An 18,380-nucleotide genomic window follows, 5' to 3' on the forward strand; every position below is an offset into this window, starting at 1 on the left:
GTGGACTTAAACAATCTTAAAGCGAATGGCTTTAAGTGTGATGCAAGAATATTTGAGCAAGGATGGTCTAAGTATCTTGATAGATTGGTTGGTCCAATTTATCCTGAACTTGTGAAGGATTTCTGGGTACATGCAACGGTTACCCCAACTGCCATCATTTCATTCGTGCTAGGGCATGAAGTGGTTATCAATGAAAAGCTCATCAGGAAGCTGTACAACCTGAATGATGAAGAAGGCTGGACTGGTTTTCGACATGCATCAGTTGATTGGCCTAAAGTTGAACAACAAATCTCTCAGACTTGTGGAATTGACTCTAATAACACAGGCACCTTAAGGCCATTTTATAGACTATGGGCTGAGATTATTCTGGGTTCCCTTCACCACAGAAAAAGGATGCTCTCCTCCTCCTACATCAGTCCGGATCACAAGTATACTCTTTTCTGCATTGGCAAAAAGACTGAAATCAACATCTCCCATATTTTGTTTGAGAATCTGAAGACTTCTATCTTTGAGTCAAGAGAAGACGAAAGGGCGAAGTACCCTCATATTTCAAGAACGACTATTCCGTTTGGAAGAATGATTTCAGACATTCTTACTGAAAGCAAAGTGCTGGACTCCATCAGAAAACTCAATGCATCCCATTTGCTTGGAGTAGTTCAAGGTCCCATTTTCAATGGTGTGGATTTGTTCAGATTAGAACTCATTCAAAGTGTACCTTCCGTATGCTCAAGCTTTCCTGACATTCTCTCAAGAAGAGTTGCTGTTGAAGGTTTTGCCCCCTTGTTTCAAGAAGAACTGCATCAGACTGTCAAGCTATACCTGGAAGATTGTGTTAGGAAGCAATCAGATATTGATCCTGCTTGGATCCGTGGCAAAATACTTCCGTCCAAGGCTGACCTTCTAAAGAAGGATCAGAAGGAACAAAAGGCTAGGTCTAAAAGAAAAGCCCGAGAAGATAAGGCTAAGGAAGCCAAGAAGTTGAGAGTCACCTTTGATCCTGACAAGGTAAACTCTGAAGAAAGAAGAGATAAAAGGATCAGAGATTCCTTTCGCAGAACCAGATCCTCTCCTTCTGTACAAACCTCCAGGCAGGTTTTCATTCCACCTCCTTCTGTCCCTAAACCATCTTTCCAATCACCTCCATCTGAACCAAAAATAAACTTCACCTTACCAAATCCTTCTCCATCATCCTTCTCCTCTCCTATTTTAAATCCCACACCTTTAAGTATTCTTCCTCCAACCCCTTCTGATAAATCTTTCTCACCTATTCCCTTTACAAATACTCCATCCTCTTCTCAATCTATCATCTCTGATATTCCATCATCATCAATCATTCTCTCAGATATCCCTTCTTCCTCATCCACCGCACCTCCATCTTCTATATCCCATCCCTTACCTATCAGAAAATCCAAACCTTACTGTCTTCTCTACCCTGACTACAAATTCACCTTCAATCCGCCTGAACCTGAACCCTATACCTACCTGGAACTTTTCAGACATGAGGTGATTAGCAGTCTAGACCTTCTGAAGGATGCATTTCTAAATGGTCTGGATGATGTTTCTACAAGAAATCTCTGGAGAAGATTTCGCAAGGATTTTCAAGTAGAAGCAATGGGAGTACAGAAAAGACTAGTGGTTGCTGCTCCTGGTTACCCTGGCTACCTTCTGGAAGATGATAATGGTATATACTACCATCCTCTCAGAAATTGTGTTGCGGCTGAGGAGAAACCCTTTGTGGATGAGCTGGAACAGTTAAGACTGGCTGCTGCAATGGAAGCAAATCCATGCAGGGATATGGTTATCTTTATTCCATATCATCCTGTTCTGCTCGGAGATTTCAAGACACTCTTTAACTATCTGAGGGAAAATCCTTCTAAGAAAGGCCCAAGCGTGGTCATTCCGGAAGTTGTTGACCCACCAGAAGTTGAAGGTCCTTCTGCTCCCAGGAATTTAGCTGCCATTCTTCAGGCACTTGAGAATGGAGACTCAGAAATTCCTGCTGCAGAATATGGAGATGCTTCTATGCAAGAAGCAGATGCTGAAGATCATGTTGCTGAATCAGATCCTGTTGAGGAAATCCCTGCAAATGATCTATCCATGAAAGCTACAGATCAAGTTGCTATTCCTGTGGTTGAAAGCGGTGAAACCTCTTCTGATCAATCTTCTCGTTTTGCAAGGACTCTGGAAGAAATTCAGAAGAGACAGGATGAGCAAAGCTCACTCAATGCTGAGTTTAGCGCTTTCATGGTGAGGCAAGAAGGACACAACAATATGGTTCAAGAGATGCTGACCAAGATCTTGTCAAGACTAGGGCCATCATAGATTGAGTCTGTGTTGTTTCTTTCTTTTTGCTGCATCTGTTTTTTTTTGTGCATCTTGTCTTTCTTCTCTGTGTGTACTTCTGTACCTGTTGTTTGCACTTAAATGAAATCATCTTTTTCCTCCGTGTGTTTCTTTTTGTTTGTCTCTGAATCTTTTCTGTTTTTTGATGATATGACAAAAAGGGGGAGAAGATAAATGATAAATGATTTGATTAATCTATCAGTTGCTGGGTAAAGCTCCCACACATTTACTAACAGAACTGCAAGTTCTATATGGTTTAAGTGTGTTGCAGGTATAAAGAAGTGAAGAAAATCTTCAAAGCAAACACAAGAAGCAAAACCATAAGAAGCGTTATTCTGTAAAAAGAATAAGCTTATGGAAACTGAAGCAAGCTGAGTGCTGTCAAGCTTCAGAATCAGAAGCACTGAGAATAGAATTTGATCTAAAATTTGTCTATTTGCTTTGACAAAATTCTATTTGCTCTGATACATTTTATGTTCTGACTCGTTCATGCTGACTTTTGTCGTTTAGTTTTTGTTCTGTAACATTTCAGGATGTAGAGATGCTCTGATGATGCTCTGGTACATTCAACAATGTTCTGATACAAATCTAGCATGAAGTGATGTTGGAAGAAATTCAAAGCTCTGAAGCTATCCGAGGGAAGCAGAAATCAGAAGCTGTGAATGTTCTAAAGATCCAGAAAACTCAAGTTCTGAAGCTGTCCTAAATGGAAGCAGAAGTCAGAAGCTGTGAATGTTCTGAAGATCAAAGAAATTCAAGTTCTGAAGCTGTCCTAGATGGAAGCAGGAATCAGAAGCTGGGAATGTTCTGAAGATCAAAGAAATTCAAGTTCTGAAGCTGTCCTGAATGGAAGCAGGAATCAGAAGCTGTGAGTGTTCTAGGGATCTAAAGAAATTCAAGTTCTGAAGCTGTCCAATGGAAGCAGAAGTCAGAAGCTATGAATTCTCTGAAGACAGAAGCTTATGTGATCGTCTCTACCGAAATAATCAGGGAAGTCTTTTATTAAAGTTCTTCGAGTATTTATTTCAGGGGGAGATTATTTATCTCAGGGGGAGATTGTTAATCTCAGGGGGAGACATATTCACATGCTTATGCTATAGCTGTGTAATTTGTCTTTTGCCGTCTGTTCTTTCTGATCGCAAATTCATATCATTTATATATGTTTTTGTCATCATCAAAAAGGGGGAGATTGTTAGAACAAGATTTGTTCTGATCAATTATCTTAGTTTTGATGATAACAATAATATGAATTTTGCTTTAGATAATATGGTACTCTAATCCAATGCAATTTCCTTTTCAGGAAATATATAAAGAGTATGCATAATTCAGCGCTCAGAAGCTTTGACTCAAATGGTTCAGCATGCAACATCAGAACATGGTCTGGCAAGACATCAGAAGATGGTCGAAGCAGAATCAGAACATGGATCTATGGAAGCATCAGAAGAACATGAGATCAGAAGCACTGAAGTTCTGATGGTATCACGCTCAGAAGCACTTCAAGGTCAGAAGATCAGAAGATGCTATGCACCAAGCTGTTTGACTCTGATGATATTCAAACGTTGTATTCACAAACATCAGATCAGAAGAAAGTACAAGTGGCAGGCTACGCTGACTGACAAAAGGAACGTTAGAAGCTATTAAAGGCAACGTCAGTAGACACAGCGTGAACAAGGCTCGAGGTAGTTGACAAAAGCGTATAACATTAAATGCGATGCTGTACGGAACACGCAAAGCATTAAATGCACTCAACGGTCATCTTCTCAAACGCCTATAAATATGAAGTTCTGATGAGAAGCAAGGTTAACAATTCTGAACAACGATTCTGCACCAAAACAACGCCTATCAACTTGCTGAAACTCTGTTCAAATCAAAACTCAGAATCTTCATCTTCATCAAAGCTCACTACATTGCTGTTGTAATATATTAGTGAGATTAAGCTTAAACGTTAAGAGAAATATCACAGTTTGTGATTATAGCTTTTAAGAAGCATTGTAATACTCTTAGAAAGATTACATTAAGTTGTAAGTAACTAGAGTGATCGTGTTGACCAGAATACTCTAGGAAGTCTTAGCTTGTGTCTAAGCAGTTGTAATTAGAGTGATCACGTGGTGGTCAGGATACTCTAATAAAGTCTTAGCTTGTGTCTAAGCAATTGTTCCTGGAGTGATCAGGTTGTGATCAGGATACTCTAGAAGACTTAGTTGCGGACTAAGTGGAAAACCATTGTAATCCGTGCGATTAGTGGATTAAATCCTCAGTTGAGGTAAATCATCTCTGCGGGGGTGGACTGGAGTAGTTTAGTTAACAACGAACCAGGATAAAAATAACTGTGCAATTTATTTTTATCTGTCAAGTTTTTAAAGCTACACTTATTCAAACCCCCCCTTTCTAAGTGTTTTTCTATCCTTCACAAGCTTCCCAAAAGAAATGTTTGATGAAACAATGACTGAAAGGAAATAGATCTCGTGCGCTCTACGACTCAACATCAGGAGAAGACCTCGTACGATCTTCAAGACAGAAAGGAAATAGACCTCGTGCGATCTTACGACTCAACATCAGGAGAAGACCTCGTACGATCTTCAAGACAGAAAGGAAATAGACCTCGTGCGATCTATGACTCAACATCAGGAGAAGACCTCGTACGATCTTCAAGACAGAAAGGAAATAGACCTCGTGCGATCTACGACTCAACATCGGGAGAAGACCTCGTACGATCTTCAAAACTGAAAGGAAAAGATCTCGTGCGACCTATGACTCAACATCGGAAGAAGACCTCGTACGATCCTCAAAACTAAAAGGAAAAGATCTCGTGCGACCTACGACTCAACATCGAGAGAAGACCTCGTACAATCCTCAAAACTGAAAGGAAAAGATCTCGTGCGACCTATGACTCAACATCGGGAGAAGACCTCGTACGATCTTCAAAACTGAAAGGAAAAGATCTCGTGCGACCTATGACTCAACATCAGGAGAAGACCTCGTACGATCTTCAAAACTGAAAGGAAAAGATCTCGTGCGATCTACGACTCAACATCAGGAGAAGACCTCGTACGATCTTCAAAACTGAAAGGAAAAGATCTCGTGCGATCTACGACTCAACATCAGGAGAAGACCTCGTACGATCTTCAAAACAGAAAGGAAATAGACCTCGTGCGATGTTACGACTCAACATCAGGAGAAGACCTCGTACGATCTTCAGGACAGAATAGACCTCGTACGATCTAAGACTCAACATCGGGAGAAGACCTCGTACGATCTTCAGGACAGAATAGACCTCGTACGATCTAAGACTCAACATCGGGGTTCGGTTTTGAAATGGTTTGCCAAGTTGAAAATTGGGCTTTGAAAAAGGTTTGCCAGGTTAGGAACTGGGCTTTGAATGGGTATGCCAGGTTAGGAACTGGGCTTTGACAACACGGTGGTTGGACTTGAAGAGTTTTCCCGTATGGGGGAATGGACCACAGAGACTAGGGACGACTAGACTCGATCAAAAGACGTAATCACGAAGATATTGATGCTTGCGAAGCATAAGAATTACATTAATCCCTCAGGCCAAAGGCGGGGTGTAACTCTTCAAGAGTGGCAATCGCTCGAATTGCCACACACCAAGTATGGTTTATTCAAACGCTTGGAAAATGAGATGGGTTGAATGCCCACCCTCATTCGCACTCTAGTTTGCACGCAGCACATGGGAAATAACCACGACAAGACTAGTGACGACTAGACTCGATAAGAAGATGATAGTAACCATTGGAGATTACGGAGATATTGATGCTTGCGAAACATAAGAATTACATTGATCCCTCAGGGCAAAGGCGGGGTGTAACTCTTCAAGAGCGGCAATCGTTCGAATTGCTACACACCAAGTATGGTTATCCAAATGATTGAAAAATGAGATGGGTTGAATGCCCACCCTCATTCACGCTCTAATATGCATGCAGCACACGGGAAATAACCTCGGAGACAACGATTCTGACGAAGAAAGACATTGCATCCGATCCTCGTTGGAGAGAGAAAATGAGACTTCTTTTGGGGATTGAGGATACCAGGTATTGGCACCATGGTTTGGGGAGATTTGTGATGTAGTAGCATATATCAACCGGGGTTTGTAAGGACAACTTTTTATGTGGGGAAGTATCGTCGGCTTGATTGGGTGCCAATTTGTATTATCTGGCTTATGCTTTGTATGCATGTTTGAATTTTTCTGTGGCGTAATGCTCCATTTTGATGGATATGCTACGCTTTTGAGGATGCAATGTTATATGCAGTGAATACTATATGCAGAGTGCCAAATAAAGGCATTAATGAGATAAACACCAGGGAGAATGCCCTTAGTGTTAAGGACCATGTGGAGGTGCCAATAGATATTGGACTTTGATTTGTAATATGCCCCTTCTTGGACTTGAAGAATAATTTCTGACTTCTCACCATGTGCCACTGCTTGGAGGATTTTTCAGCTTGAGGAGATTCCCTCGATTCACCATGTTGGGGATGAGAGATCCAGATAAGAAGCCCAGGTGGGGGAAGTAGAGCAACTCCTAGGAGAAATAAACTCCTACGCTTGAGGAATGGAACAAACTCTCGGGAGGAACAAACTCCATGCTTGGGGAGAGACCAAGGTTCCAGGAGAAATAAACTCCTATGATTAGGGAGAGGACAATAAAACTCAGAAGATTGTGCCCCAAGTTTCATGACTTATGGAGGAATTTGCCCTAAAGGATCCTTGGAGAGATTTGTCGAATCTCGACGTAACTGCCCCAGATTGGTTAAACTCAAGAGAGATTCCTTGACGTGATTGCTCCAGATTGATCGAAGCTTGAAGAGATTTATCGACATGATTTCCCCAGATATGTTGAATTTGAGAGGTCAAACCTCGATTCAATTGCCCCTGATTTGGTACATCTTGCTAGAATCCTCAGGCTTTCTTTGTTTTGAAGTCAAACAATCATGGAAACAACTTTAACACGCTCAACGGAGTCTTCAAACCCTTCCCCTCAAGGTAATCAAAGAAGGCATTAACTGTTCATGCCCAACGGAGTTTCTTTAGAGAACCTGCCCCTTGATGGTCAACATTTGGAATGATTAGCTTTTACTCCTCGGAGTTCTCAAGTCTCTCGTACTTTGACATAGACAAGTTATTCACTGATTCTCATCCTTGAAAATTTCTTTGATGTTTAAGCAGATGTTTTGTATGCAAAAGGATATTAATTCTAAGAATGATAATTCTAATGCAAAGTGTACGTTAGTCTTGAAGTTTAAAGAAACTTTTTATTGAAATGAGGTTGCGACCTCTTGTGACTGAATCACTAGTTGACACAACCTCGATTTTGCATATAGATGATAAAGCAAACATACGATACCAACATGGATATGAGTCTCGCTTCATTGGGAGTTAGTTAAACTCTATCTCTTGGGAGTGTGCTTTCGAAATAACCCCACTTCAATTAGGACTTTTGAGGGTTGTAACTTGGCCAGGTTCACGGTTTTTTAAAAAACAAAGGATTTTTAGGCTCGAAATTATTTGGTACCCACCCCCTTCATGATGTTCTCCCTTCCTAGGTTCAATTAACTCAACATGGGTGTTCATTCCTCACAAGGAATTTGGAATGGTTGAGGAATCAATAAGGTTCTTTGGACATGGCGGTCGCTCACCTTTTATTCTTCTGATTCATTGTCACACGACTTTGTTCTTGCTTGGTAATTTCATCATCTTTTTTTTTTCTTGCTTCTTTTGTCATTTTTCTTTTCATCCTTTTCTCTTTTTTCTTTTTTCTTTTTTTTTTTTTGCCATTTCTTTTTTGCTATATATTTTTTAACAAGTCGTGTGACCTCGCATTATCTTTGATTCGTTGGTGGTGATTGCGACTGCCTCGCTCCTTTGATTTGATGAAGGATTACCACTGTGGTATCGTCATCTCTTGATCTCTTGATGGAATAAGGATAATCATTGCGGTTTTGACATTCCTCAACCTTTGGAAGGATAACCATTGTTGTATCCTTAGATGCACACCCTTTTGGTGAGTTTTGAACACTCAATCAAGTTAAATGAACACTACCCTGCCCCAAGGTTAGAATTAGGGATTTTTTCTAATGAGAAAAGAAACTCCTACTTCAAGGCTCAAAGGGGTTATCGAGGGTCTATCTCCCTTATATCTCCAGTGTTTGGGGATTTGAAATAATGCATGTACATCCTCAGTAGGGTTTTTTATTCAAAAACACATGATTAGAGATTTTTGCGTTTTTATTTTTCATCATTCTCCCTCGGCTCTTTGCCTAAGCAAGTGATTAGTAAAGTTGGTATCATAATGCCAAAAACATTTTTTATGAGTGATAACGAATGGATTACTTCAAGACAAACATAAGCAATGTATTTTTATTTTCATTCAGAAATTAACAAGTTTTTACATGCTAGCAATGCTTAAACAAACAATGAAATGTTACAAATGAGAATGCAATAAAGAAACTAAATGAATGCCATTGTTGAGGAGACTTGACTCCGTCTGGACTTATTGATCTTGAATACTTTTTTTGCAGTTCTTTCCAAATACTTCAGATTACTCCAAAAGAGAACTCCAACGAAGTCACTCATGAGTCGTAAACTTTTGCCTTGCTTTAGGGATTCGAGCAATGCGAGTGATGCAATGCTCAAGATAAGAGTATGTCTTGCTTATCCCTCGTGCGGGAGCCCCAAGCATATTCATTGAAGAAGTATTTGCCATCAAACATGGAGGAACCTTGCATGGTCACCAAACTTAGAGAAACTACTTGTTGCAAGGAGAGCTCAAACACCAACTGAAACACCAACCTCCACGGATACAACTGAGCACAAGAACCTTGAGAATGAGAGATGCTTCTACATAACATCTTGATTACTACTTGAAAGAGATTCTGACAAAGTTGCTCGAGAATTTGTGGTGTTTTTATTATTATCATACCAACGAGTTCAAACAAGGAAGTAGCCTTCTACAGAATAGGAAATACTGAAATGAGAATACGGAAATGAAATGATGATTGCCATAGTTGAGGAGCCTTGACTCCATTTGGGCTTATTATTTTTTCCTCTTTTTTTTTTGTGATACTTTATGGAATACGGACATTCACTTGGGCATGGGCATTCCGTTCACCCACATGTTTCCTCCTTGAAGGGTTATATGTCTCTCATCGATCAACTGTTGCACCTTGGCTTTGAAAGCGTTGCAGTCCTCGATTGAGTGCCCTGCTGATCCAGCGTGGTACCCACATTGCACATTAGGGTCATGCCCAGGTGGAAACGGGCGTGGTGGAGGTTTCAGAGATTTGGGGACCACCAATGAGCTTTGCACTAGATATGGCAGAAGTTTAGTGTACGTCATAGGAATCTGGTCCAGAGGAGCATTTCTTCGTCCCAAGTTACTTCTAGGTGGGTATTCATTCAGATGACTTTGTTGATGATTCTGTTCAGGTGTCTTCTCCCTTTGATTTGGTTGTGAAACAATCGGAGACTGATGAAGTGGGAAACCTGAAACCCAAGATGGTGCATTATGCTTCTGATTTGAAGTAGATCCTTCATAGAAGTATGAATCAACCTTTTCCTCCACCACATATGGAATCTTATTTCCTTGAACAATCATACCCTCGGGGATGAACCAAACTACTTTTGAGTCGATAAGATCTTGAATTTGATGTTTCAGCGCCCTACAATTCTCAGTATCATGGCCAGGTGCCCCAGAATGGGACTCGCATCGAGCATTGGCATCAAAATTGGGGGGAAGCTTTTCAGGCGTAGCCAAATCTCGTAGCTCAACCAACTGAAGTTCCAGCAGGCGAGGAAATAACTGAGCATAAGGTATCGGGATCGGATTGAGAAGCCTCTGAGGTATCTTAGGCTTTTTCCCACGCATTTGGCCCCCTTGATTCATTCTAGGGACATGAGCAGATTGACGCGGAGATAATGGCACTTGAAATTGAGGGAGAGCTCCCTGAGGCATTCCATGAGTGGAAAGGAATCCTATTGGGAAGAAGGAATCAACAACTTCTGTTGCAGCAGCAGGAACAACATCACCTTCCTTCCTTAATACCGTCTTCAGAACTTCCATGACCAAACTCACTTGAGTCTTCAACTGACTGTTTTCCTCTTTTAGTGCACCCTGATTACGGACCAAGTCTCGCATCTCCAACATAAGATGACCCATTTGTTCCTTCATCTCATCCATTTCCTCACGGAGTTGTTCCATAGTTGATCTTGGAGTTGTGGCGGTGAGAAGTCAAATCTGTTGTTGATCTTGGAATCTGAACAGAAATGGTCCCATAAGTCTTTGAAAGAACCATGAAATGCATGATAGTATGAATGCATGTTTCATTTATGAGAGATCCTAAAGTCTTTTCTCACACTTTCATCTTTCTTTTTTTGGAATCAAAGCTTCTCTTTTGTATAGAATATCTTTTCTTTTCTTTTTTGCTTTTTCTTTTTTTTGGAATCAAGGCTTTGTTTTATATGGAGTATCTTTTCTTTTCTTTTTCCTTTTTTTCCCTTTTTTTTTTTTGGAAATAGACTTTAGGATCTTTCATAAATGAAGTGGATAAAACAATGATGTTATGCAATGCAACAGCATGGGATCAACGGTCCATATAATCTTAGTAACCACCGTACAATCCTCTGAATAACTGATACAGGTCAAATGTCACAGGATCAAAGGTCCGACACCTTTTTGAATACCAAGAAAACCAATAGTCATCGACAGAGCAGAATAGTCACCAACAGAACAAAATAGTCACCAACGGTACCTGTCATGTATATCCCTCCCCACTCACAGGTGAATCTAGGTCAGGGTAGGTCGAAAAAGCCAACAGAGGATTGAAAGTAGGCGTAATCATACAATATTGCCTCTTTCAACCAAGCTCTGTCCGTGGATACATGATCGGATCAATCAGACATACGTCTTCTGTCCGTCATGGCCACTCTATTCCTAGTTCCTAAGGTATCACTCATGGCCTGGGTATTGGGCCTTTTACCTCATAGAATCATCCCACCCAACCTGCAAACAGAGAAAATATGTGGCCCCATGGGGACCCATAATATAGTCCAGATGCATGCGAAAAATAAACATGATATGCAAACAGGAAATAGACATGATATGCAAAAACAAAATGTAAACACATAAACAAATAAATAACACCCAATAAAACGAAACAAACAAAGGCTAGGATCGACTCGCTAAGAATGGACCCGCAATAGGTCTAACATCCCCAGCAGAGTCGCCAGCTGTCGCACGCTCGCGAAAAATGAACAGAGTCGCCACCAATATATTTATCCCATAAGGGAAAGGGATATCAGAAAACCTAACAAAGGAAGGAACAGGGTCTTACGACCAGAGAATCAAGGTACGGGAGTCGGTTACGCAAGGGGAAGGTGCTAGCACCCCTCACGCCCATCGTACTCGATGGTATCCACCTATGTTTGTTTCTATCTAAAGGGTGTCTAACTATGTCTATGTCTACATGCGAATGAATGCAAAATGTAGGGAAAATAAAGAATTGTACTCGCACGGGCCCTACCCCGCTGGCTACGTATCCTTTTCAGGAATCAGAGTTACCGTAGCTCGGCTCACGATTTTCTGTTTGTTTTTGTGTTTTTTAGTTGGGCGGAGTTAACGCTCGCGCTCTTGCATAAGGGATCGCCTTGGATGCAATAGAGCGGAGATAACATGCCCTTAGAAAGAAGAAAAAGAGATGATTGGTTTGTGCCTTTTAGGGTAATTCCATGATGACGAGAACCCACTACAAGGTCTCGCATCACTTCCTTACTTTGTGTTAAATCTGAACATTTATTAGTGTTTTAAGTGTTTTTGGTTGGTGTTTTTTAAGGGAATTTATTTGGGACTTAGATCATACCAAAAAGAGTTTTTTTTTTTAATATTTAGAGAATGCACATCGAGGCCTACGCCACAATCGATTCTCTAAATGAAATACAGTTTTTTTTTGGATATTTAGAGAATACACATCGAGGCCTACGCCACAATCGATTCTCTAAATAGCGGTTAAGAAATACACCGAGGCCTACGCCTCAATCATTTCTCTTCCTCTAAGTAGGAGAAATACAAAAAGAAGTTTCTTTTTAAGAAGTTTCTCTTCATTTCTCAATCATTTCTCTTCCTCTAATTAATCTCCCTTAACTCAATTAAGATCAATTACTACCAGTTAAAACCAATTAAGCATAATTAATCACAAAATTAATTAAAAAGAAAAGGGGAATAGGGTTCGAGTTGTGACCTTCACACTTCTTTCAGAACTTCGCTCTTCCTCTCTCAAGCGACGGCGGCGAGGTCTTCTCCATCCGGCGAACTTCCGGTCAAAGCTTAGACGGCAGCGATTCTCTTTCCTCTTCTCTGTTTCACACATCTCCGACTCATATCCAGGCGACACAAACTCTTCATCCTCTCGATTTTGTTTTCACCTTTATCCGATTCTCTTGTACTCTTGCCGATCGATCTCGTCTCAATCTCTGATTAACTCATTCTTGCTCATTCGCACAAATCTCTCGATTGGAAAACTTCTGGTGCTTCTTCGATTCGGATAAGACAACGCGAAATCCAAAGAAACGAGTCTCAAGTGCGAGCTATTGTGATCGGTTCTTCTTCCTCCTCTACTCTTCTTCGCGTTTCATTATTGTTGCGATGATGATATTGATTGCAGATACACGGAGTTGTCGATGAAGCGTGATGAAGATGATGACTCGCGGTGGCTATGAAGCTGAGATGAAGAACAAGGTTCTTGCGCGTGAAGTTCGTTGATGAAATTTCAGAGTAAAGGTTGAAGGTGGTTAGAGGTGAGTTCTCTTCTTCTGTTACTCCTTTCTTTCTGTGAATTTTCTGTTACGTGAATGATTGAAGAGAAGAGGGAATTTTTCAGGTTTGAGGTGAAAGTGGAGATTGAAGAATTGAGGATTTGAGAGTAATGGTAGTGATGCTGCGATGAAGAGGTGAAGGTTAAGGTGATAAAGGTTGAAGAGTTCTGGTGATTATGGATAGTGATAATGGTGGGAGAGAAATGAAGATGAAGGTGGTGAAAATGAGAGAATGGAGAAGGTGGTCAAGGGTGGAAAATGGTGCTGACGCCTTCAAATGTGAATGATGCTGGTGACATATAGAGGTGAATTTTCTTCTGATTTTTAGTTCTTTCTGTTATGAATTTGTTATGGGTGACTGATAGGTAGTTAGGAATCGGTTAGGCTTGCTAGGAAATTCTGTTTTTTCTGTTATGAGTTAGTTGCGAATGGTAGCTATAAGTGGATGGTTCTGTTTTGAATTCTGTTAGTGAATCAAATAGAACAGTTGGTTAGTTAATATGCTCACTAATTGAATGAAGGTAGTTAGAGAGGTTGGAATTCTGTTATGGGTATTACAAACTGTTAGCTCAGAGGTTAATTGGGATTGGTGTTAGTAAAAAACCTGTTAGTATTTATGCTTGGACTGGACATACACGAACTGCAGCTCTGATACTCCATCTGCTTAACAAACTTTTTCTGAACTGTGTTTTTCCCTCTTTTATGCGGATATGAATTTGAGCTACCATGAATACTGTTAGGCTGAATGGATATTGTGTTGGATCTATTTTGCAGGGTATGTTGGAAATATGTATGCAGCGGGTTTGGCTCGGTCTTTTCGCAACAGGTCCCCTCTTACTGAATTATGGTGGCAGCAAGTGTATGTGATGTCTATGAACGAATCAAAATGTGTATGTGATTTAAACTGATGAGCTGAATGATGTAGTACCTATTTTTGAATAGTTTCCTTCTAGTGTTGACGCAAACTCGAAACTGGAGGTATGAAGTATGTTGAATGTATCTTGCAGGAGCTGAAGTGGTGTGTGTGTGTCCAATCACATCATGACTCTTCTTGGCATGAACATAGGACTGTTACTGCCTGGTATCATTGGGATCTTGTATGATTTGTTTTGTTTTTGCATCAAGTCTTCTTTTAGTGAATTGTTATGGCAGCATGTATGTGTTTTGTTGATTCTTATGGAAACAGGGGCAGGCTTATGGTGTGTTAGCAAGGTTGGTTTTTTGTCATGACAGTTAGGATTGGTTAGATGTTGGTAACTGAATGCTAAAAATTTTGTTCTGAAAATGTTATATCTAAGCTTGTTTATGAACCTTTCTTTGGCAGGGTACATGGATCTTGATATAGTCGAAGCGACATGAGGTCAAATGAATGGAAACGGCTAATGGCATAAGAAAATGCAAGTGAAGGGTTTTAGCAAAACATGAGCCAACTGTATTTTGTTTGTTGAGATTTTCTGTGTAGTTGTAATGTATGGATTTGTAATGAAGTAATTTGTGTAATTTCTTTGAGTGTAAGTGGTGTGATGGCAATGTAACATTTGAAAGTGAATGGCCTTTTTTGTAATGTGTAATGGATGTTTTTTTTTGTTGTTGTTGCTGTTGTAGTGAAACAATGTTGACCTTTGGCTTGAATGTTGACTTTTTACAAGTAACTCGACTTTCCCTCCCGTGCTTCAATTTGAGGATGAATCTTTAAATGTTCACTAGTGCACCTTAGTTACAATCTTGAATGTACCATGGATGAAGGCCGTAAGTCAAAGTCTTGACAATTGCCTTTGTTAAGACCAAAGATGATTAGTGACATCCTAAGATTCACCTTTCCACCCTTGCATCTTAATATTTCAAATGGCATCAGACCAATAACTTGCAGCAGAGGTAAGAATCTTGGTCAATCAATGACTTGTAACATATCCAACTAGATAATCAACTTGTGAAGAAAAGAAAAGAACCTCGAGTGGGTTCACACTCCAACCCATGACATATTGAATGTCCTCTGATGGTAAGAATCAATCGAAGCCAATGACCTTGGGAGGAGATCCATGAACATTAAACCCATCTGATCAAATGTCTTCTAAAAATCCTGTACCATTCACAGTCTTGATTAAGTATCGAATATCCTTTTTTGAGAAAGAAAATAACCTTTTGCCAAGACCTATGCGAAACTCCAGCTTGCCTCGTGACCCTTGATCCCTTGCCATTTTATTGATTAACGATGCATGTTATGTCAACGACCTAATGGAAAGATGCAGATGAATGCAAAGCGTAAGCCAGATAGAAATAACTTAGGGGTAGGACAAATTTGGGGTATGACAGTGTTTTGTACCATCAATCATATCAATCTTTTACAATTCAAAATTCCAAGATTTTTGTTCTAGAAGTCTTCTGAATATCACGCGATTAGCAGAGACTCAACACTGCACAAAAATCAGGTACGCTTAACTGTCTCCTACACAAACAGTCCCTGACTAGGGTTTTCTTGTTTTTACAGGAGAAACAAGTTTTTGAGACCTCAAATGGATTTCATGCACATCCATATATCTCAAAGTACCATCATACAAATTTTCAAACTTCAATTCACTCAGACGCACCGTCAGCAGCTCAAACAGTCAACAGACGACCCGTTTGACCAAAAAGTCAACAGACAGTCAAAAATGAAATTTTTTGTCAAAATCCATATTTTGTCAAAGGATTCATCATCTGATCATTGGATGATCATAATTCATCAAGAAAAGATCAAAAATCAACAAAACCCTAAGATTCAAAATTAGGATTTTTGCCTGAAAAGTCAACTCAACTTTGACTGATCATAACTCTCTCATCCTTCATCCAAAAAATTCAAACCAAAGCTCATTTTGAAGGAAATTCAATTATATTTCAAATGCAATTGATCCCATGGTCATTGCATTCACCATTTGAAAAATATGACCAAAGACATTACAGGTCATTTTCAAAGTCAACAAAAAGACACTTTTTTCAAAAGGACACACAAGGAGCATCAAAAATCATTTTGACATGAGACCAAAGACATTGGTTAGAGGACTCTTTGAGGTTTCCAAAAAGTGCAAGAACTCCTTCATATGACAAAAATTGAGGGATTTACACCTTGTTGAAGTTGGCTAAATTTTGGGAAAATGCATAAAACCAACATTGCTCAAAAATGTATTTTTTCCAAATGGGGCCAAGTTTTCATGATCCAAACATCATTACCATGATATAATGGGCCTCCCACGACCAAGACAAAGCCCACATCATTTTTATCCATTTTTGGTTTAATTTTATCACATATAAGATTAAATTTAAAAAGGAAAATGGAAGGATAATGCATAGCTTATTTTCTAAGCATGAATCATCAAGTAGTCAATCCAATTCTGCAGCCAAGGAAGTACAGCATGAGAAGTGTAGAAAATTCAAGCTATGGTGGCTTGAATTCAAAGCTACATATATTAAAAAAATTCAAGAATTCAACAAAAGCAATCAATGCTTCTAGCTTAGTTTATAAGCACTTCAATGCTTATATATAGGCTACAATACTTCAGTAATGAAAAAGGAGCACGAAATCAGAGCCAAAGTCTTGCTTGTAACACACTTGTAACATCTTGAAATATTCAAAGAAATTTAAAATTCGAATTTTAAGTTCAAGCTAGTTTCAATACAAATTAAACACTCAAACACGTTCCTTGAACTTCACTGAACCTATCCAGATCAGTTGCAAGCATTGAAACCTCAAGAACACGAGCCTAGAACTCACGGTTTGTTCAAATCAAAACTCACCAAAATCTCATAACACATGCATATTTAACAAGATGTAGACTCATATTTAAGTTTGGTTTGAGGTCCTGATCATTTCTGGAAACTTAATTGAGGTTTGGACACCTATACGAGGAACCACCATTTTAGGGTTCTTACTTTCAAATTTAGGGCTTTACAGTTAGTGCAAAATCACGAGCTCTAAATAATATCATTAAACTCGCATGAACAAGACGAATTAAATGGTGGCATCGCGCCAAATTTATGTTGTTATTTGCTTGTATTCGCTATTTCCAGCAGGTGTAAAAGGTCAGAGTTTCTACACCACCTGCAAAAGAAAGGTGTAAAAACTCTATCCTGAGGAAGAAGATGATGCGTGGCGTCCTCTGATTGGCTGGAGGGCGCGCGCGTGTTTTTTTAAATTCACTTTGGATTCAGTGTTTTGCAGGTACGTCACGTGTCATGGTCCCTCATGATGGTAACCATCAGATCTGTCCACTCAGCAGTCCAGCGCACCAGAATGAAGCACCATATCATGGACTCCATTTAAATATCACATCTGATTACTATCTTATTTTATTTTCTATTTTATTTTAATTTCTTTGTTAAATTAATTAAAAATAGTTTTAAAAATCCAAAAAATACACAAAAAATATTTTTAAGTTTCTAAAATAATATTTTATTTTCTGAAATAAAAATATTTTATTTTTCTTCATAATTTCAATATTTTGCATAATTAATTAGTATATATTTATATATTTGCTTTTTAATTATTCTAACCAATCAAAAAATCATAAAAAAAATTGTTCTTTATATTAAATATTGTTTATATATTATAGACTAATTTTGTACATATTTTGAATAATTTTCTCTTTAAGTTTTATTTATTTGTATAATTATTTGTATAATTATGTATTAATTAGCTTAATCAATTTCAAATCAATTTCAAAAATTCCAAAAAAATTAGTTTTGTTTTAAAATTAATTGACAAATATTTTGTACATATTTTAAACTTAATTTCTAGGTTTAAATCTATTTTCATCTTTTTCTTCATTTTAATTTAATTAATCATGCATTAATTATAATTAAAATCAATCATAAAAAATCCAAAAATATGTCTTTTATTTTTCTTGCAATTTAAATTCCTAGATAAATGTATAGGTTGCAAAATTCATGTAAATAGGCTAGTTTACATTTCCCGCAAAATCGATGTAATAGCGTAGATTTACTTTCCGCATTTTACATTTCTGCATTTAAATTCCCGCACATATAAAACTGCGTGTATGTCAAAGATAAAATTGAATCGTTAGATCACTAACTTCAAAGATAAAATATCTGAATCCAATCACAATCACACTTGCACCTCTTAAGGTAATCCCTTCTCATTCTTTTCAAAATCAAAGTCAAAATTCTACTGTTTCGAGTACAAAATCGAACCTTTTGTTTGTATCCGGTGAAAGGATAGATT

This window comes from Vicia villosa, linkage group LG3 (assembly GCF_029867415.1).
Source record: "Vicia villosa cultivar HV-30 ecotype Madison, WI linkage group LG3, Vvil1.0, whole genome shotgun sequence".
NCBI classification, from domain to species: Eukaryota; Viridiplantae; Streptophyta; class Magnoliopsida; order Fabales; family Fabaceae; genus Vicia; species Vicia villosa.